This window comes from Myotis lucifugus, unplaced genomic scaffold, assembly GCF_000147115.1.
Source record: "Myotis lucifugus unplaced genomic scaffold, Myoluc2.0 scaffold_12, whole genome shotgun sequence".
Lineage (NCBI taxonomy): Eukaryota > Metazoa > Chordata > Mammalia > Chiroptera > Vespertilionidae > Myotis > Myotis lucifugus.
In genome coordinates, this window is record NW_005871060.1 from 2,538,798 (window position 1) to 2,561,007 (window position 22,210).

Consider the following 22,210-nt stretch of genomic DNA (forward strand, 5'->3'; position numbering starts at 1 on the left):
TCAATAATGCTCCAAGAAATGAGAAACGATGAACTAGTCAGCCAGCATTTGATACTTTTCTAGACAAAGAAATAATACATTTGTGAAGAATTGACAGGACAAAGAAAAAGTTAGTGCTCATTAGAAAGGAATCTAAGGTTTGGGTATTCCTTAGTGAGGAATCCAAAGTTTGGCCTCCGTAGTAAATTAATAATGAGACAAGGTTTGTTTATACAGGCTCTTGGGCCATGGATCTCTTAGCTCTAGTGAGGAGGTTGACTCTGGGCACCTTTCAGAGGGGAGATTTATTTCCTGCATTCAAAGAGACAAGGGGGAGGGGTTAATGTACTCTTCTTACACTGGCTGCCAAGTAACTTTAATTCAGGTAATGATATGCCATTGCGGGATATTTTGGTGTGGCCTGCTCTGGGCCCTGACAATATAAAATAGAATATTATTGAGCCATAAAAAAGAAGAAAATCCTGCCATTGGTGACAACATGGATGGACATTGAGAGCATTATGCTAAGTGAAATAATTCAGATAAAGACAAATACTGTGTGATTTCACTTATATGTGGAATCTAAATAAAAAAGAAGAAAGAAAAGAAAAATTATTAAAAAAAAAATAGATCACATTCGTGGTTACCAGAGGTGGGGGGGAGGGAAATTGGAGGAAGGTGATCAAAAGTACAAACTTCCAGTTATAAGATAAATAAGTACTGGGATGTAATGTACAACATGATGACTGTAGTTAGCACTGCTGTGTGGTGTATTTGAAAGTTATTAAGAGAATAAATCCTAAGACTTCTCGTCATAAGGAAAAACATTGTTCCCCTTTTTTGTATATAAGATAATAGGTATTAACAGATATTAACTAAACTTATTGTGGTAATCATGTCACAATATGTGCAAGTCAGTCTATTATACTGTATACCTTAAACTCTTACAACACTGTTATGTCAATTATAACTCAGTAAAATGGGCGGGGGGGAGCACGGGTAAGTCAGAAAGCAGTGGAAAAGTAAAGAGCACAGTGTCAGGCAAGAAGAAATTTTCCACAAATATTTGCAGAACAAATGAGTGAAAGGAAAAAAGGAAACCTGAAAAGGAACCCTGGTTTGCCTTAAGCCATGTTGGAAGAGAGGGACGTTCCTTGCTCCAGCGGGCTCTTCTCTCTCTGCCCATGGCTCTTCCCCTTATCTGCCCACTTATGGTGGTGTGTGGAAGATGGGGTTGAAGTTTTAACATGTAAGATCACATTCTAGGAATGCAGTGATGATAGCCTGAGGAGTTGAAGAAGAGGAATTATTGGAAGATGTTTGTTCTACATTATAAAATCCCAAAGATAGATTTCACATGACCAGAAAGGGAATTATCATTCACACTTTCCTGCAGGCTCTGGGTAAAAGTTGCTTTTGTGTTTATCACCAATATAGTACAATGTCATCTTTTGAGAGTCATTGTGAACTAGCATTCATGGGTGGCACCAGGGATGAGGCAGCTTCCTAAGGAATGATGGATTCAGCATGAAAGAATTTGTATTAGCCTGGCCGGCATGGCTCAGTGGTTGTGTATCGACCTATGAACCAGGAGGTCACGGTTCAATTCCCCAACAGGGCACATGCCCAGGTTGTGGGCTTGATCCCCAGTAGGGGGTTGCAGGAATGTGGGCATGCAGAAGACATCTGATCAATGATTCTCTCTCATCATTGATGTTTCTATCTCTCCCTCCCTTCTTCTCTGGAATCAATAAAAATATACTTAAAAATATGGTTTTGAGAAATTTCAAAGTGAACTCAATTCTATAATCAAATTCTTATAGAATGTTAAGTCAAATAAGGCAGGTAAAAAATGCAGTAAGTAAGTTAAATTAAGTAGGTGAAAAACATTAATGATAAGATAGTATTATATAGTAAAAAGAAATTTAATTTTGAATTGTTTTTCTTTTTCTTTTTAAAATATATTTTTATTGATTTCATAGAGGAAAGAAGAGGGAGAGCGAGATAGAAACATCAATGATGAGGGATGCCTCTTGCACATCCCCCACTGGGGATTGAGCTTGCAACCCGGGCATGTGCCCTTGACTGGAATTGAACCCAGGACCCTTTTGTCAGCACACTACACTATCCACTGAGCCAAACCAGCTAGGGCTGAATTTGAATTGTTTTTAAGAAATTAAATGTTGTAATAAATTGTCATGTGAGAATAATATAATATGTGCACAGGTGTTCTAAGTCTTTATTTGTTAGAGATAAGTATGAAATGATATGACATGTGAGATTTCCTTTAACATAGGAGGGGAGGGGAAGAATGAGATGACAGATAAAATGATTGACAGAAGACATTGATAATTGTGGAAGCGGGGTGATGGTTGGGGGACTTAATATATTATTCTCACTCTTTGGGTGTTTAAAATTTTAAATTAAAAAAAAGAAAAAAATATTCAAACAAGTAAGTTGGCATAGGATAGTCTCAGGCATAAGGAAGACACTACAAGCTTTTACTGCATCAGTGTACCTCTCTACTTCTTTTTGAATTGTCATAGTTTTGGGGATTATTCTGGGTAGCAGGTGTTTAGTGCGCCTTGTAATAGTAATTGGATTATAGGCTGTACTTAGCATTTTTACTTTCTATGTCATTTTCTTTTTACATCTTGCAAAGCCTATCCCATAATTTCTCATAATTTTTTTACATTGTATACCGTATGGTAGGCTCTCAATAAATATTTGTTGAATGAATAATAGGTACTTAATACATACCTGTTGAATTGAAAATGATAACTATATAACAAATGACACAGAGCAAATTCTTAACTCTTGCTCCTGGTAACTATTTCTCCATTAGGGAGTGATACAAATATTTCCCCCTTATAATCCAATGCATTTATTACCACACATAATGTTTTGAGAACACACGCATCTCTGGGGATACCTTTGGTAGATACAAGGATTTTTCTCCTTCCTTTCTTTGGGGAAGGACTGATTTAGGCTTCTGTGAAGACAACGTTTAGTGTTATTTCTTGTTCCATTATCTCTTCCTAGGTCTTTTCATTTAGAATCTTTGTAAACACAGGTGTATAAACAGAATTGTTTTCAATGAAAGGGAACTTTGCCCTTAGCAAGCCTCTGAACAGTTGTGTTCTGCACCTGCAGTAATAAAATTTGAAAGAGATAATGTATTGAATTTTAATCACATGTTGCCTTGTTCCATATTCACTGTTTAAAAACATTTCCTTTATTGTGGAGTTGTTTGTAAAAAATACGGTGTTGAATGGCCTGAATAGTGATTTTACACTGGGGGATGATTATAGTCTTGTGTAAAAATAGCAGACTCTTAAGTTAAAGTGAAAATGTCTGGTAATCAAGCTGGAAGAAAGTTGATCTCAGTAGAAATGCTGTGTGTGTGTGTGTCTAAATGTATAGATGAAGTTGTATTTTTGTGCAAATATAGAGAAGAGAAAAGCATCATTTAGTCAATAACTATATATATTAAAATTTTTATAACATCAGTATATTTAACAAAATTGACCAGTGAAGGGGAACGGAACTTGCTACCCCAAATACACTTTTTTGGTATTAGGAGTATCGTGAGCTGATTATTTTTTAAGCAGCAGATGCCAGAAAAGCTCTGAACACTTAGTGGAAGCTACCCTTTTGTAAGGGATATTTACATTTATAAGGGAAATCTCTTATTTGTTAAGGGTGTCTCCCTCTCCAAGACAGGAAGAGGAGGAGGGTTAAATCTCTAGAAACTCTCTCAATGGAGAGACAATGACCTAAATCTGAATAACATTCTTATCCTTGTTTACCTTGCTTTTCCTGATAACCTCCCATAACTGACTCCCCTCCCCCACAACATCTTATTTTATCTGTAGCTGGAGATGGTATTTAAGGTGGTGGCTTGGGTCATTCTAGGGAGTTACTCAGTTTTCCTTGGTCTAACTCTTATATATAGGGGGTATACAGAATATTTAACTTTTGTTTATTTTTCTCCTATTAATATGTTTTTTATTTCATGGGGAGGTCTCGGCCAAGAATCTAGGAGGATAGAGGAAAAATTCTTCTTCTTCACCAACAGCATCAAGGACAGTTAACAGAGTTCCTAGAGCTTTAGTATTTTTTAATTTGATTTTTTATAAACAGTCTGACATTTAACATGTTAACTGTTTCCACATTTATTTACCTAAATATATTCAATAATTATTTAATAGAGATTACTTCAGTTATTTTTTAAAGCAAATTATGAAAGAAAAAAGTGTTATTCTTATTAGCCATTATTTTTCTTTATTTATTTTTTTAATTTTTTTAAAAATATGTTTTTACTGATTTCAGAGAGGGGAAGGGAGAGGCAGAGAGGGATAGAAACATCAATGATGAGAGAAAATCATTGATTGGCTGCCTCCTGTACTCCCGCTACTGGGGATTGAGCCTGCAACCCTGACTGGGAATTGAACCATGTCCTCCTGGTTCATGGGTTGATGCTCAACCACTGAGCCACACTGGCTGGGCTCCTGTGTGTGTGTTTATGTTTAATATGACCATTATATTATGTTTTGCTATGTTTTCTGGAAGACTGTAGATATGGAGTTCACTAACAATTTTCTAAAAGGTGGAAAATATACGAAGGTTAAAGACTATCTGCTATTCTTCATCTTCATAAAAAAAAGTGAATTTAAAAGCCAGAATATATGAATTTAGGTTACATATTATATTAGCATTTAGGTTACATTTATGTTATAATTTTTAGAGATTCAGCATAGCATAGTGTGGAATTTCCCAAACTTGCCTATTCATAGAACCTTCTTGGAGGTTCCCTTGCTTAGTAGATTTTTGGGTCCCCCAGGCCTGCCGAATCAGAATCTCCAGGGGAAGGGGCCTGGAGTGTTTATTAAACATAGAATCAGTGGGTCAAAAATGGTTAAGAGCAAGCATTTGGGCCTAGAGTATCTGAGTTTGCAACTTGATTTCACTTAATAACAGGATATCAATGGGGAAGGTATTAATAGCTGGAAGGTATTAATAGCTCTAAGCCTCGGTTTTCTCATATATAGAACGGGGGCAATGGTAATAGCTACTAGGAGGGTGGCTATATGGATAAAATGAGATGGTAAACTATGTTAACTAGCGTAAGTGATGTTAGACATAATTTTTTATTGATGAAATAGGAGCTTTCAAGACAGGTGGGTTGGGTAGAAACTATCCAAGCACCACTACTTTGTGTGGCTGGGGTAAGAAAAGTGGGGGCATCCAACAGCTTAATCTCTTTAGATTGACACAGATCTGTAGACTTTCTTCAGTCCTTTATTTTACTGCATAAAGGAGGGGGATGCTGAGGTCAGCTAATCCTGCCCCCAGAATGCTGTTTGTCTCTGAATCCATCTTTAATATGAGGCTCTTGCTGGAGAGCCCAAGGGCTAGTTTACAGAACTATAAATGTTTATACATCTGGCAGAAACATTATGAAACTAACTTTATTTTTGCATACTCCGGTAGTGAGTTGCAGGCAAGGATGCTTTTACCACTCACTGGCCTTTAATCATTAGAAGCAATGAAACAAGAAATACTGAGAAAAAAAAATGTGACCAATTTTGAGGGACAGTTTATTTGAACAAAAAAATTGAATTGGGCAGTGCCAAACCAGAAGTGGTTAGCATTTTTACCTTAGCCTATTTGAAGTATGGTGGACAAAGAAGGATCCATGTGAAAACCTGTTCTGCTATAGTCTCCTCTGTCCCATTGTCAATTTTGTGTCCACCTGTGACTTGCCTACTTCCCCTTTGAAAACCCAGATCTCCATTCCTTCCTTGTCCTTTATCCAAAATGGCATATATACCTCAACTTCCAATGTGTGGCACCCATGGCATATACATTCATAATAAACTTTATGTAGTTTCTCATGTTAATCTATCTCTGTTAATTTGATTATTAGCCCAGCCAGAAGAACTTACAAGGTGGGAGGAAAAATTATTCTTTTAGCCCCTCCAACAGCGTATAATTAGTCCATGGTATTTAATTCACTTTGCCATTCGTTGTCTTTTAATTGGTATATTTAGGTCATATATATATTTACTGCTCCAATCAATGAAAAGGAAACTTTATTGAAGCCCCAGGACCATGTGGTTCATGCACATGGGAGCCGAGGAGGGCCAAGGAGTTGGTAGAGGGGCCTTATTTGACCTATAAAGTGGTGTGGGCAGGATTTATGTCATGGGGTGTAATTTTAATAATTTAAGTGATCTGCATGGGAATGGGTGTAGAATCAGAAATGTTGACCTTAGTAGCATCATGTCTTAACCATCTGAATTAATTAGTATAAGAAAATAATGTACAAATGTAGTAATATATGAAGACAATGTTTCCTTGGGAGAGAAATGAACTAATTATGGTAAAAATATTTTAGCAGAAACAACACTGCATTCTTTTAAAATGAAATCATGAATCGAGGTAAACTAATATTTCCAAAATTATTGACACTCTATACACAATGTGTGTATTTTTCTTGGCCTTAAACACTTTTTTCCACTAAATCAGATTCATTGCATTTGGCAAGTTTTTCAGAAAGAGCATGAGGTTATTTGTGGGCTGAGTATTTGACAAGTTCACACAATGTACAGTTCAGAGTTCAAAGTTGAAATCACAGTACTGTTTTTCTTGACAAGAATTCTCTCTGGCAAAGAGCCTAGGAAAATTCTGGTAGGTTTCCATGCATCCCACCCAATATTCAACTAATATTATAAAATCAGTCATCAGCTGGGACTAACTAATTGCTCTAGAGTTATTTATCTGAACAAGATGACTCTTTATTAGCCTTGCTGAAACAATAGGGCATATTTAATTGAAAGACTCACAGACTCTTTTGCCTAAAATTTGGTGAGAAAGTAGAAATGTATCTTTGAGAATATAAAAATCTTAGACAACTATATTAATGGTAAGATATTATAATGGAAACACCTATACTGATATATATATATATCAGTATAAAATATAAGTAGGAACTTTCTAGAAATGTTTCTGCTTTTAATTTATTTAATGATATGTTATGGTTGTATTCTAACCAGGCCATCATCATTCTTCACTTGTTAATTTATTTTGGTGACTATGGTGCTGAAATTTTATGTAATTTTCAATTATAAACTCTTCTTTATGAAAATCTTATACCACATTCATATATACAAACTTACACTGAGTGGCCAGATTATTATGACCACCTGACGTTTGTAGGCAAATTAGCTATAATTTCGCGTTGAAGTTGCTAGAGGAACAGACCATTATAAATAGGGAAACAGGTTGTTTACCACGACAGTAGAAGTGATTTTTTTCTGAAGATATGGGTAAACAATGCGATTTAACAGCCTTTGAACGTGGGATACACACACACACACACACACACACACACACACACACACACACACTGAATGGCCAGATTATTATGACCACCTGACGTTTGTAGGCAGATTAGCTGTACACTACATCATATGGGATACAGAAGCCAAAGGCCTGTTCGAACACGTTTGCTGTCTGCAGTACCAAGATAAAACGTCTCAGATTCGACACGAGGATTAGACAGTTGATCATTGGAAAAGAGTCATGTGGTCCGATGAATCACAATTCCAGTTGCATCATGCAGATGGTAGAGTGAGAATTTGACAGAAACAGCATGAAAGCATGCACCCCACATGCATGAGTACAACCCTTCAAGCTGGTGGGGACAGTGTTATGGTTTGGGGCATGTTTTCTTGGCATGATTTGGGCCCTTTAATTCGTGCGGAACAACGGCTGAATAGCACAACATACCTAAGTATCATTGCTGATCAAGTTCATCCTATCATGTTGATGGCGTATCCCAATGGAGATGGCTTCTTCCAACAAGACAATGCGCCATGCCACAATGCTCGTATTGTGCAGGAGTGGTTTCAAGAACATGAGGGAGACTTTACCTTGCTTAAATGGCCCCCACAATCACCAGATCTCAATCCAGTTGAGCATTTGTGGGACGAAGTTAAAAGAGCCATCAGGCAGCTGGTTCCACAGCCATCAAATCTCACAGAACTGGACAGAGCTATTCATCAGGCATGGTGTCAGATTCCTCGCATCACCTTTCAACATCTCGTGGAGTCAATGCCAAGAAGAATCGCCGCAGTATTGAAGGCAAAAGGTGTCCCAACGAAGTGCTGATGGGGTGGTCATAATAATCTGGCCACTCACATTCAAATATATCCCACATTCAAAGGCTGTTAAATTGCGTTGTTTACCCATATCTTCAGAAAAAAAAATCACTCCTACTGTCGTGGTAAACAACCTGCTTCCCTATTTATAATGGTCTGGCCTTCTAGCAACTTCAGCGTGAAATTATAGCTAATTTGCCTACAAACATCAGGTGGTCATAATAATCTGGCCACTCGATGTATATTGAGCATAAAATTTGATTTTTAAGTGTAGGACCAAGCTATGAAATGTTGCATGACTATTGTGATTCCAGTGGACTTCATCTATGTTTTTTAATATAATTAAATATTATTTTTGAAAGAAGTTGATTTGGGATTAAGAGCTGTAATTTGTAATGTGTCATTGCAAAACATTATGTAAAATGGCCATATTTGTAAATCAATAAAGAAAGGAATGTCTGAATCTCACTTATAAATAGATATAGAAAAATCTAAAAGCAAATAAAGATGGAAACTATTTTATGATGATAAAATATTGGGAATCAGCACTTAGTTTTCTTTCATTTATTTCATTTATGTTATTTCTAAAGGAATGTATTTTTTTGGCATGAAGTTTCCAGTATTCATACAATGTTTGACCTATATTTTATGTATTTTTGTTCATGTTAATGGGAATCTGGAGTTGGACGGAGGGGAGTAAGATACCTAACTTCACATCTTTCCCAGATTATTTTCAGCAACATGTATTTTTTTGACATGTAAACACATAGTTTATTTTTTCCTTTCATCTTTTTGTTTTCTTTCTTTATTGATTAATGTATTACGTATGTTTCCTTATCCCCCCATTGCCTCCCCCTCCTGCTCATGCCCTCACCCCCCTGGTGTCTGTGTCCATTGGTAATGTTTATATGCATGCATACAAGTACTTTGGTTGATCTCTCCCCCTATTTCTCAGCCTTGTTCCTTATTTTGTATGCCCAGTAGAGTACTAAATGACTGCTCTCAAAGAACAAAAAATTTACTTTCATCAAAGAGGCTTCAAAAAAATGGTATGGCATAGCAGATAATGAGCAATTGTTTTTCTGTGCCTATTGTACTTAATTAATTTTGTTCCAAATCTGTTAATTCCCAAATATCCAACACTATAGAGAGAAAAGGGATATGAAAAGCTTTATAAAGATGTGTAATTTCTCCTAAAGTGTTATTTTGTGGAAACAATATGGATGTGTCATGTACCCGAGTGATTAAACCACGCATTTTACTACAGCCATGTATTCCTAAAAAGGGTTTGTGGTAAAAGCTAAATTCTGCTTCTCAGATGGAAGGATAGAAGACAGAAACATTTGTGGGGAAATGAGAATACTTTACCTTAAAAAAGTACTGCTTCAAGTTTGCTTTCCTCAAAACTATAAACAGATTATTTTATTCTTCATACAAATGCACAAGTGGCTTCAATGCTTGCAAACAAATACTAGTTCACCTATTTCTTATTGATTAAATCACTTGAAAACATTTTAACTTTAAATAATTACTTGTCATAATTTTGTGCTAAATGTGTCATTACTTTTCATTAAAAGTTTAAGTATAGATTATTTATTTGCTATAATGTAAAAATTACATAAAAATACAAGTTCACCAGCCTTGGCTCCCACGCACACCTCGCTCCCACACTCACACTCGCAGTTCATTCTCTGTCCTTGATACCTTTTCCTACACTTCCTCTTCCCCCTGACATGAGTGGCGCTCTCTCTGGGCCCCAGTGCTGCAGCCATTGCCTGAGCGAAGTGAGAAGGGGCCCCGCTAGGGGGAAAACACCGGAGTCACCATGGGAGTGGAGTCACTGCCCACCACACATTCACCGGAAACCAAGGCCCTGTTCACCGTGCAGCCAGCCTACTTTTGCAAAGTGGTACAATCATTCGGAGGAACTGTGTGTCTTCATTGAATTTTGTGTTGAAGACAGTAAAAATGTTAATGTAAATTTGGAAAAATCCAAACTATATTCAATTGTCTTGGAGAAAGTGATAATTTTAATGAAATTAATGTTTTTCATGGTATTGATCCAAGTGATTCCAAGCATAAAATAACTGGGAGATCAAATTTATGTTGTTTAGGAGAATGAGAAGCTGCCCAATCATGGCCAAGTTTAACAAAAGAAAGGGCAAAGCTTAATTGTCTTAGTGTGGTCTTGAATAATTAGAAAGACCAGGAAGATGATTCAGATGAAGACATGTCTAATTTTGATTGTTTCTCTGAGATGATGGACAACATGTGTGGTGATAAAGATGTAGATTTACCAGAAGTAGATGGAGCAGGTGATGATTCACAAGATAGGGATGATGAAAAAAAATGCCAGATCTGGAGTAAGGAATGTTGTCCTCACCGGATCTTGGAAAAGAAAAATAACTCCCCTGCAAGATTTCCTAATTGAGAAAATTCCTGAGTTGATAGCTCTAAAGCAGCGGTTCTCAACCTGTGGGTCGTGACCCCTTTGGCAGTCGAACGACCCTTTCACGGGGGTCACCCAAGACCATCCTGCATATCAGATATTTACATTATGATTCATAACAGTAGCTACATTACAGTTATGAAGTAGCAACGAAAATAATTTTATGGTTGGGTCACAACATGAGGAACTGTATTTAAAGGGCCAGAAGGTTGAGAACCACTGCAGAGGCAGATGCTGCATTTGCCTCCTTTAACCTATTTGTCAACCTGTTTGTTTTCTTAAAGAATTTATTAAGGGTTGATATTTACCACTGTATGGCACAGTTTTAAGTCAGCTAAGGCAATAATCTTATGCATGAACATTTCTCCGACTTCCATGACACTGCCAAGGTCTTAGGCATTTGTGATATATAAAAACATTTCACCTAAGTCTCATTTCTTCATAACATAGATACTGATATGATAGGAAGCTCTTGGACTACAGAAAGATAACTAAGTTTTACATTTTAGAACATGGACTCAAACTGGCTGAAACCAATTGGTTGATAACATAAACTAGTAGCATGTTGTTCTGGTATATTCTTCAGGATTGTTTCACTAAAGTTTTATTTTTCAAAAAATTTACTTCATGTTATTGTACATAAATGACCACTTGTCAGTGTTCCAAATGCGTCTTAGCTAAAACTAGTAAATGCTCTAGGATGGCTTTTAAAGCCTGTACATTTGGTATTGTTTGACCCTTAAACTTTTATTTCTCTTAGCATGGAGAACAAAGAAAGGCTGTACATTGTTGCTTGAGAGTCTGTATGTTTAGGCCAAATTTGTATTGGCACTGTCAGTATGGCAAATGAGTGAAAAAATGTTAATACACTATTGGATTTTGTATTTCTTCTCCTTCTTCTTCTTCTTCTTCTTCTTCTTCTTCTTCTTCTTCTTCTTCTTCTTCTTCTTCTTCTTCTTCTTCTTCTTCTTCTTCTTCTTCTTTTTCTTCCTTCTTCTTCCTTCTTCTTCCTTCTTCTTCCTTCTTCCTTCTTCCTTCTTCTTCCTTCTTCTTTTGATCCAGCTTGTACCAGGGTTGAAAACCTCAGTTTATGTTCATGACCATGGGGATTTTTTTAAATGCCTACATTCTTTCTAATAAACTATTGGAATACTTTTAAAAAGTACCAATTAATTCATTTGCCCTTGGAGTAACTGTCACTCTTCAGAGCAAGTTAAAAAGAGGATATCTAAGTGTATTTTATTTGAAATTTTAAAGTTATTTTAAGAACATTTTTCAAATTTAGAAAAGCATTATTTTCTAGACAATCATTGAACATTTAAAAAAAGTCTTGATTATTATATTAATACATTATCATTATTATATTAATTATTTGAAATTATTATTTTATACTTTTATTAGATGTATTTAACACTTTCACCAGTATCATCAAGTAAAATGCTGCCAAATTCTTCTATTATGGGAACATATGTCATACTTTTTTAAAAACATCTCTTTGGTGTCTATCACAGTTATTATGGCCTCAGCAAGTTCTCAATAAGTATTTGTTAATTGGTCAGTTTATTTTTTCATTCAACAACTATCTCTCAAATGCCTATTATGTAAAAAGTAAACTGTAAATTTATATCTATTTATATCAAAATTTATATTTTGGATGTTATACCTTGTAAAAATTTTCTGTAAATATTATTAGACCAGCAGCTGTTCTTAAAATAATGTCTAGTCAACTTCATTTTTATTGTTAGAAATATTGGTTCACAAGACCCTCGATATCTTAGATCCAAATAAATGATGCCACTTGTTTTGAGTTTGTAGTGAGGACTACTTTTTTGTTCCCTGATCACCATGCTCTTCCTGTTCTCCTATAATGAAAGGACTCTTGTTTTGTAGCAGGACATGTGGCTACAATGTAAAGACTACATTTCCCATGTTCCCACATAGGAAAGGTGATGTGTGCAGCTTCCAGACCTTTCTTAAAGAGAGGAAGGGATGCCCCTCTGCCACCTTTCCCCATCCTGCTGCTTTGAAAAGTGTGGTGATAAGTTATGTTGCACCATGTGGATAAGAGCAATATCTGACAGACGACAGGGCTATATGATAGAAAGGGCCTGGGTGCCCTGGACCTCCATAATGTGAAAGGACTAAACCTCTGATTCCTTTATGTATTACATTTGGGTCTCTGTTACACATTCCAAACCAACATGCTAATTAAAATAGAATTTGATACCAGGAATGGGGTGCAAAAAGTGGCATGACCTACATATGTGGCATAATATGTTTAGCAGTTGGGAAGCAGGAGGCAGGAAGCAGAGGCCTAGATATTGGAGGCTAAAGCTGATGGAACTCTGATATGTGGAGCCAAGCATTGATACAATTGCTGCTTGCTTTATTTTAGACGGCAGGCCACATGGTAACTGAGACCCTAGATGACATTAGGGGAAATCATAGGAAAGCTGATGTGTGTTGGCTGCTTCATGCTCTCCCAGCAAAATCCTTTGACAGAGATGAACTCAGGCTAGAGTTAGCCAGTCTGCAAGCAGAGGCGGAAAGGAATACAGTTCGGTTCAGAGGGGCTCTTTATGTCAGGTTAGCAAAATAATTTCACTGAGAGTCCTATAATTTGAGGCCTTTAAGGTATGAAAAAGTCAACTCATTCTGTACTCCAAACCAAAGCAATTATAATTGGTAGCTTCAAAGCCACTGCCTTAGTAGGAGATAAGCTCAATGCTCTGCCAAAATTGGGAGCCAGACCAGAGGCAAAATCAAATTAAGGGTATTGATTTTCCACCCAAACAAAATGATTCAGATAGCCTGGATGTACCTTCCATCCAGAGAGGGGGTAAGCAAGCCACACGGAGTAATAAGGAAAAGACAAGCATCTTCAGTCTAAAAGACTACATCTAGATTAGATCTTTGGCTATAGTTACTTACATATGGAGTTAATCCAAAACAAATTGCCTGGAAGCTTGCTAAGGTTTTGAGGGAATTGTATGGGTAAAGAACAACAACATAGCCTGGAAAAGCCTGTAATTATTTAACCCCCTAGGAAATTCCTGGGCTGCCAAATCCAGACCAGCAAAAACATTGCAGTCTCTAAGAAGAGCAGTCCCTGTAATACCTACCTGATTCATTGCAAGCGAGGACAAAGGATAGTAAAACACCTTTCAGGGGGTAGAATTGAGGGCTTTGGAGGAAAATCCACATTTCTTTCCAGAAAGCAGAATCAAGGGCTTCCAATGAGACCAACCAAAAGGAATTACCTTATTGTTGGATCAGGGAATATTTGTAACTCCTACTAGTAGGATTTGATTATTGCCATGACCCAGTGACTGTTGTATGCTTCCCAATCCTCCTTGCTCAGTAGGGTCAGTTTAGTTTGCTGTACTCACCTTCTTCACACGCCTTGATTATTCAGAGTGTTGGGGACGCATGAACATACGTTTAGTGTATAGGGTGCCAAACCATGAGGCTCCACATCCATGCTTAATTGGGAGCCAGACCAGAGGCAAAATCAAATTAAGGGTATTGATTTTCATACATCCAGAAGGGAGAGACTTTTAGCTGGGTACAGTATCCAATAGGGCTTTGGAATTTTTTCCCTTGTGGAGGTGATCAAACTATCTTATGAGAAGGAGAGAGGTTCTCGTGAATATTAGGGTTGCCATATGAATGAATGGCTAATGCTAGTTGTACTCAAGTTTTTATTCTTTCCTTCTTTAAGAGAGATATAGCTACTGATTTTTTGCTATATAAGGTACTTTTCTTACCTTCCTTTCAGTTAGGTGTGGCCACATGACTAATATCTGGCCAATGGGATATAAGGAGGCCAGGTGGGTACAAAATCTGGTCTGTATTTAAAAGGAAAGTATGTTTCATTGATCAGCCTTTCTCTATTCCATTTTTTAGAACACGAGTAAGATAGTGAGCTATATTTTGGAATTATAAGAATGGTTTAAGGGGGAGGGTAGAACAATGAGATAGCAGGAGCTTTTGTCCTTGAGTAATATTGTGTAGCCGAGCCACCACACTAGCCCTATATTGCCTCCCTCAAGAATATTGGACAAGGGAGAAATAATCTTTTATTACATGGAGAGTGGTGATATTCTGGGTCTTGTATCAGTCAACTATTGCTACACAACCATATAAAAACTTCAGTGGCATACAAAAATAAGCATTAATTTGTATTTGCTCATGATTTTATGGGTTAGTTGGAACAGCTATGTTTTGTATTTCAGGTAATCTGGTAAATTCTGCTTTACATATCTTTCATTCTTCTGCTGAGATCATATGCCTAGCTGGAACAAGTCTATTGCTTGTAGCTAGGACTTATGAAAGCCAGGTAAATGACTTTAGTGGACTTCCCTACATAAATGTTATACATTTATGAATATCATTTAGGTGAAAGAAGTTGAATGATGTTTTAAGATGTAATTTAGTATTGTATTGAGTGGAAATAAATGACTCTATTATTGCTAATGTTAGTGTATCTGTGCAAAATCCTGTTATTTTGGCATCTCTCAATCTAGAATTGTAAAAAGGTCTTGTATTTTACCATATTTGCACACTAATAAATTAGCCTGATATAGTTTTATAGATGCTGGCAGGAGACCAAGACTCCTGGGTCAGAGACAGAGGAAAATATATTATTCACAGTATTTGCAGCAACCAGAATATCAGCATTTTTTACACCTGTTCCCCAAGCCCCAATTCTCAGGAATGCAAAGAGGGCCCCTGTTGTTATCTGTACACTGAGTGGATGGCATCACCAGAGAAAAATTCAGAGCACAGAGTGCCCAATCCTATATAATAAAAGGGTAATATGCAAATCAACCAGATGGCAGAATGACCAGTAGCTATGATGCGCACTGACCACCAGCGGGCAGACACTCAATGCAGAGCTGCCCCCTGGTGTTCAGTGTGCTCCCACAGCGGGAGTGCCGCTCAGCCAGAAGCCCTGAGCAGGGCTCAAGGTTGGTGAGCATAGCAGCAGTGGCGGGAGCCTCTCTTGCCTCTGTGGCAGCGCTAAGGATGTCTGACTGCTGCTTAGGACTGCTCCCCATGGGGCATCCCCCAAGGGCTCCCAGACTGCTAAAGGGCGCAGGCCAGGTTGAGGAACCTACATCCCCTTGAGTGCACAAATGTTGTGCACTGGGCCTCTAGCTTTTTTTTATATACATAATGGGCAGTAAGCATGCCTGTGTTTTTCTCCAGATGAGAGTCACCAAAGTTGTAAGCAAACCTGTCTTTTGCTCCAGAGTTAAATACTATATCTGCCAAGTCTGTTCACTATACAGGTACACTTGATTACATTCTGGAATAAAGGACTGTTAGTATCTCTGCTAGTAAACAGAGAAATGAGAGAACCGTGGAGAATTGTCTCCCAAACTATTCTTGCCCAAAAGTCATTAATGATGACATTCTGATTTTTATTTTAATGCCATTTTTATCTGTTCGTCTAACTTGGTCTAACTATTGTCATTTTCCCCATTCTGACTTTAATTACAACCTATTTCTCTAGGCTTTTTACCCCTTTGACCTTTTTAAAAGCTATATATTTTTATTGATTTCATAGAGGAAGAGAGAGAGAGAAACATCAATGATGAGAGAGAATCAATGATTGGCTGCCTCTTGCACTCCCCACACTGAGGATCAAGCCTGCAATCCGGGCATGTGCCCTGACTGGGAATTGAACTGTAACCTCCTGGTTCATAGGTTGATGCTCAACTACTGAGCCATGCCAGCTGGGTTACTCCTTTGATCTTTTAAAAAATTCATTCTTTCTTTCATTCATGCTCCAGGTAGTTTTGTAGGTGCTGACAAGCAAAAAATACAGAAAAAGTGTAGTTGGTTTCATAAAGCTTGCAGGTTAGTTGGAGAAGTTAGATAATAAAAAAGACAAATAAATAAAATACTATATGTTAGATGGCGACAAGTGCTAAGAAAAATAATACTGCAGGAAAAAGGAATAAGGGAAAAGGGAGATTAGAGTGGATTGCAATTTCAGAACTAAGAAGATAACATTTGAATGAAAATATGAAGGAAGTGAGAAAACCTTGAGGCTACTTGGGGCAGGGTGGGTAGGAGAAGTCTAGGAAAAGTCTAGGGAAATGCAAGGCTTTGAAGCTGGAGTGGGCCTCCTGTGTCTGAGGAATAGTAAGAGGGCTACTGTTACTTATCTGTTTTATGTCCAACTTCCAAAGGTCATCTCAACTCTGACAATATAAATTTCATTATTTTTCTTCTACAAATTTATGGTTTGATGTGAAGTGATGTGTGTGTGTGTGTGTGTGTGTGTGTGTGTAAGTGTTCCATGTTTCATTCATTTGTAAGCTTTAAGGTAGATAATTTTCGAAAAGATTATGTAGTTTTCTAAGATAATTTTATTGAGTAATATTTTTTTCTCCACTGATTTGAAATGTTACCTCTGTCATAAAATAAATTCTTATCTCACTTAGGCTTTTATTTAGTTATTTATTTTACTTTTTTCTGTTCTCTTCATATTTGTCTTTTTAATTGATTTTTAAATTTATTAATGAGCTATTTTAATTATTATGAGTTCTCTTTAGAAATTTGTAGACTCTCCCTCTTATTTTTTCAATCAAAATGTAGAGTTCTCATGCACAATTTCATATCTTCTAGGTATTTTAATTTATATGGCACTCCATACATGATAGGAACATAGATGTGGCAAGTCATTCTATACATAAGCGTGGTTTGCTTATTACTTTATTTAAATATTATTTTATGTTCCTCAATAAATAAGGTATAATAATGCATATTTTTGGTTATTGGGTTTATATTAGGTCTTTTTTTTCTTTCCAATTGATATTTTAAGTGAAATTATTTTTTATTTTATAATGCTTTAATGGTAGTTTTGTGTATTGATTTTGTAATTTACTCCCATGTAAGATAGATTTCGGGCAGTTTTTCTTGGTCACCTTGGTAAAGAACTATACTATTTGCAATTTAAAATTTGTCTTTTCCCTTCCAATATGTATATGATTTATTTATTTCTATCATCTACCTCTGTTTTGATTAATACATTGAGAGCAATATCAAATTATGGTGATGATCCTGGGAATCTTGATCTTCTTCCTTCCTCTAAAGGGAATGTTTTCTGTGTGTCATCATTAAGCATAATGAGGATATTGGATTTGACTCATATATTTTTATTTATTATTATTATTTTTTTAAATATTTTATTGATTTTTCACAGAGAGGAAGGGAAAGGGTTAGAGAGTTAGAAACATCGATGAGAGAGAAACATCGATCAGCTGCCTCCTGCACACCTCCGACTGGGGATGTGCCCGAAACCAAGGTACATGCCCTTGGACGGAATCAAACCTGGGACCCTTCAGTCCACAGGCTGATGCTCTATCCATTGAGCCAAACCGGTTAGGGCTGGCTCATATATTTTTATAAAGTTAAGAAAACATTTACTCTGCTACTGTCACAGAACCAAACCGAACGAGGACCTGCCCACCCAATGCACAGCAAATATGAACACTGAGCATCAGGGTTTGCAATGGAGAAATTAAAACCGTTTTATCTGCAGGGTGCCAAGCAAGGGGAACAGGAAGTTATCCCTTAAATCCAGAACTCCCTGGTGGATTTCAATCAAGAATTTTTAAAGGCAAAGATTGAAGATTAAAGGTTAGGAGACACAGAATGGTATGTGGAAGCAAGGGCAGTGCAGGTTTTGATTGGGGAACGTTGGGACTTGGCTATTTATGGTAAGATATGGTAAGGAGCTACAGCACCACATCTTCCTGCAAAGCAGACACTTGTCATGTCCGGGTCCTTTGGTTCCAGGAAGGGGCAAGACTTTGGTTCCAGGTGCAGCTGGTGGACAAAGTTCTCTCCTTTGCACATGCTTCAGCTGCATGACTTGCGGTTTTGGTCTGTAGTCTCTAAAAGGCAACTCGGATTCTTGTTAAAAACAGGATAGGACCAATTTTGAGCTGGTTTTGAAATTATACTACTAAGAGTTTAAAGATTCAATAATAGAAGTTGTATTTTGTTAAACATGCTTGTGGGCATCTCTTGAGATTATATGAGTTCTTGGTTATAGTTAATAAGGTTTATTACACTAATATAGTTGCCATTACTGAGCCATCATTGTATTCCAAACTTGAGTGTTTGTGAGTATGGTGTTAAGTTGGCATCTTTAAAAATGTTCAGGTCTTTTGTTCTTTAACTCTGCTGGAAGTTTTAAATGGCATCACTCCCTTCAATGTCTGTGTTGCAAGTTGGAGTTCTCAGGGGAAGACTTTGAAATAGAGATTAGCATGCTGCGCATGTATTAGGGAGGGAATCACTCGGGAACAGTACCATGGCAGCGGGGATAAGGAAGCAGGTGGGAATGGACAAAGAGAGGGATGAAGGTGTAATGTAGATCAATGAAGGTCTCAGCCTACCCCTTGTAGGTCTCTGAAATTGTCCGTGGCCATGTGTTTTGTGGGGATGGATGACAATGTATTTTCATATTTTCAAAGGGTTTTGTGATCCAGAAAAGGGATTAAGCATCATGGTGCAGAAATGTCTCCTTTTATATAACCTCATTCTATAAAATCAATCACTAAATTCTATTCATTCTACTGTAGGGGTTCAGAACAAGCCACCCTAAGATGTGCCTTATTGTTATACAAAAGAATATTTTGAGCTACAGGCAACCCTGTGGGCTCAAGAGAAAGTTCTGTTCCTCTCTAACTGTCTAGAAGAATTTAAATTAGGAGCCTGGCCCATGATAAGAAATAACATTTTACCTATGTATGTGACAAGCAGGGTAAACTAATGATTACTGAACGTGTGCTTTTTCTGCAATTACCTTCTGAAGGCCCAAGGTGCATTACCTCATCCCTGGCTCAGAATGTCTTATGTACCTTATAAGTTTCCCTTTCTGTTTCCTAACCTCCATGTATGTAGAGTCTCTGACTTTCTCATGTGTGTGGGGTTTCTATACATATGTATGTAATTAAATTTAGTCATTTTCTCTTGCCATTCAATTTCATGTCTATTTGATTATTAGAGCAGGCAAAAGAACCATAAGGGTAGAGAAAAGTTTCTTCCCCCACACTATCTGCTATTTTAAAATATATTTTATTGATTTTTTACAGAGAGGAAGGGAGAGAGATAGAGAGTTAGAAACATCAATGAGAGAGAAACATCTATCAGATGCCTCCTGCACACTCCCTACTGGGTATGTGCCCACAATCAAGGTACTTGCCCTTGACCGGAATCGAACCTGGGACCCTTGAGTCCACAGGCCGACGCTCTATCCACTGAGCCAAACCGGTTAGGGGTATCTGCTATTTTTTTCCTATGAATAACCTCACCTCCTTCTTTAATTAGACACTTACCCTCTCTTATGTTGCTTAGTGACCAGTTTATTAACATCAGTTAATAAGCTCCTTTTAGTTTTAGCATTATCCTCCCAGTGCATACGCTTCCCCACTTTCCTAGTCTTTACATTCTACACTCTTGCCAATGTCAATTAAAAAAAACGTTTAGCCACAATAAAGAATAAAGGTCATTTATTTGAGCAAGGGGTTGCAACCTGGGAGGCACAGATTTAGGTAGCAGACCAAATTGTGCCTCAGGGAAGACAAAGTCAGAGCTTATAAAGGCAAAATAGTACATATTGTAACAAAAGAAACTTTTCCTATCTGGCTATCTAGCATGGTGTGATGACTCTTCAAAAAAGACCGGTCAGGCTCTGAGCTAAGCAAGTTCTCGACAGTGATGGCGAACCTATGACACGCGTGTCAGAGGTGACACGCAAACTCATTTTTTTGGCTGAGTTTTCTTTGTTAAATGGCATTTAAATATATAAAATAAATATCAAAAATATAAGTCTTTGTTTTACTATGGTTGCAAATATCAAAAAATGTCTATATGTGACACGGCACCAGAGTTAAGTTAGGGTTTTTCGAAATGCTGACACGCCGAGCTCAAAAGGTTCGCCATCACTGTCTAGGATGTGCTTTAGTGACAAGCATGGAAGTCCAAGAGTTTCAACCTCTTTTAGGTCCTCTGAGCAAATGAAGGATGCTGGCTGGTGAAATGGACGGCCTTCTTTTAGGTAAAGAGTGCAGAGGATCTGGTTGCCATGGTGAGGAGTAAGGTAAAGTTCAGGATGTGGTTTCAAGGCTGGTTCAAAATTTCTTAAATGTGTTGGGGGCTGGGGGATGGAGCATAAGACAAACTTTTTCATGGTCTTCCAGCTCCAATTTAGTTCTCTTGACATAAATGACAATCGTGGCAATTTCCATTCACACCAGTTTTTAGAGTGCAAATTATACTAGGATGTTTCCCTAATAATTATATCAATGGTTTATCTGGATAAGTTCTAGCTCCTTAATCTGGCATACAAGACTCTTCCTGATCTAATATTTACTGATCTATGCTTCACATGCTATTACTTAATCCTCATATTTTAGGTATATCTAGGGTGAATCTATACACCTGCTATGTGTCTGTAGTTTTGGCCGTGCTATTCTCTCAGTCCGCATGACCTTGTCCATGATCATGCTCAGGTAATATTTGTTGAGTAAATGGGGTTGTATTATTTTGCTGGGGCTACCAAAACAAAATACCACAGACTGGGTGGCTTAAATAACAGAAGTTTATTTCCTCATAGTTCTGGGGACTAGAAGTCCAAGATAAACCAGTCAGCAGGTTTAGTTTCTTTTAAGACTTCTCTACTTGGCTTGTAGATCGTGGCCTTCTTATTGTGTGCAAGCATCTCTGGTGTCACTTTGCGTGTCCAAATTTTATCTTATTAGAAGGATACCCATATAACCTTATTTTACCTTAATTATCTGTTTAAAAGTCCTAGCTCCAAGTACAGTTACATTCTGAAGTACTGTGGGGTTAGGACCTCAACATATGAATTGGGGGGGGGGGCATAATCTACACTAATAAAAGAGAAACATGGTAATTAGCGTACGACCGCTACCCTTCCCATTGGCTAATCAGCATATCCTTATGCAAATTAACTGTCAGCCAAGATGGCGGCCGGCAGCCAGGCAGCTGGAAGCAAACATGAGGCTTGCTTGCTCCAGTGATTGCAGACTCCAACGTTCCCCGCCTGCCTTGCCGGCCTCTGAGCTGGCAGTTTGAAACTTTGTAACAAATATAGCCGGCCGGGATCTCAGAGCTGAAGTTATACATTGTTTCGATTATAGAACGGCAAACAAACCAGCAGCGGAAGCCTCAGAGCTAGAGCCAGAGCTAAAGCTGGCCCAGAAGAAAAAAAAAAGAAAAAAAGGAGCGGTTGGGAGCTTCAGTCAACAACCACCAGCCTGAAAGCAGCCCTCAGCCCCTCACCCAGACTGGCCAGGCACCCAGTGGGGACCCCCACCCTGATCCAGGACAGCCTTCAGGGCAAACCAGCCGCCCCCCAGGCCTCTATCCTATATAGTAAAAGGGAAATATGTCTCCCAGCACCGGAATCTTGTTTTACGACCCCTCCTGCCACCGTATGCTGGAAAAACGTTTCACCTCCAATCCAACCTAATTGTGCAGAGTCCAACAACACCCGGGAAATATCGCTCTCCTGTAATGACTTTGTTCGAACTTATGCATGTAAGGACAGGTCAGAGCCATAACCTAACGA

General features: G+C 37.8%; 1 protein-coding gene and 1 pseudogene across 1 annotated transcript in view; both read left to right on the plus strand.

The window, feature by feature from the left end:
- CUNH4orf22 (chromosome unknown C4orf22 homolog) overlaps positions 1 to 22,210 on the plus strand; it is a 520,196-nt gene that overhangs the window by 57,121 nt on the left and 440,865 nt on the right. The gene's annotated exons all lie outside the window — the stretch shown is intronic.
- LOC102429654 lies at positions 9,878 to 10,511 on the plus strand (annotated as a pseudogene).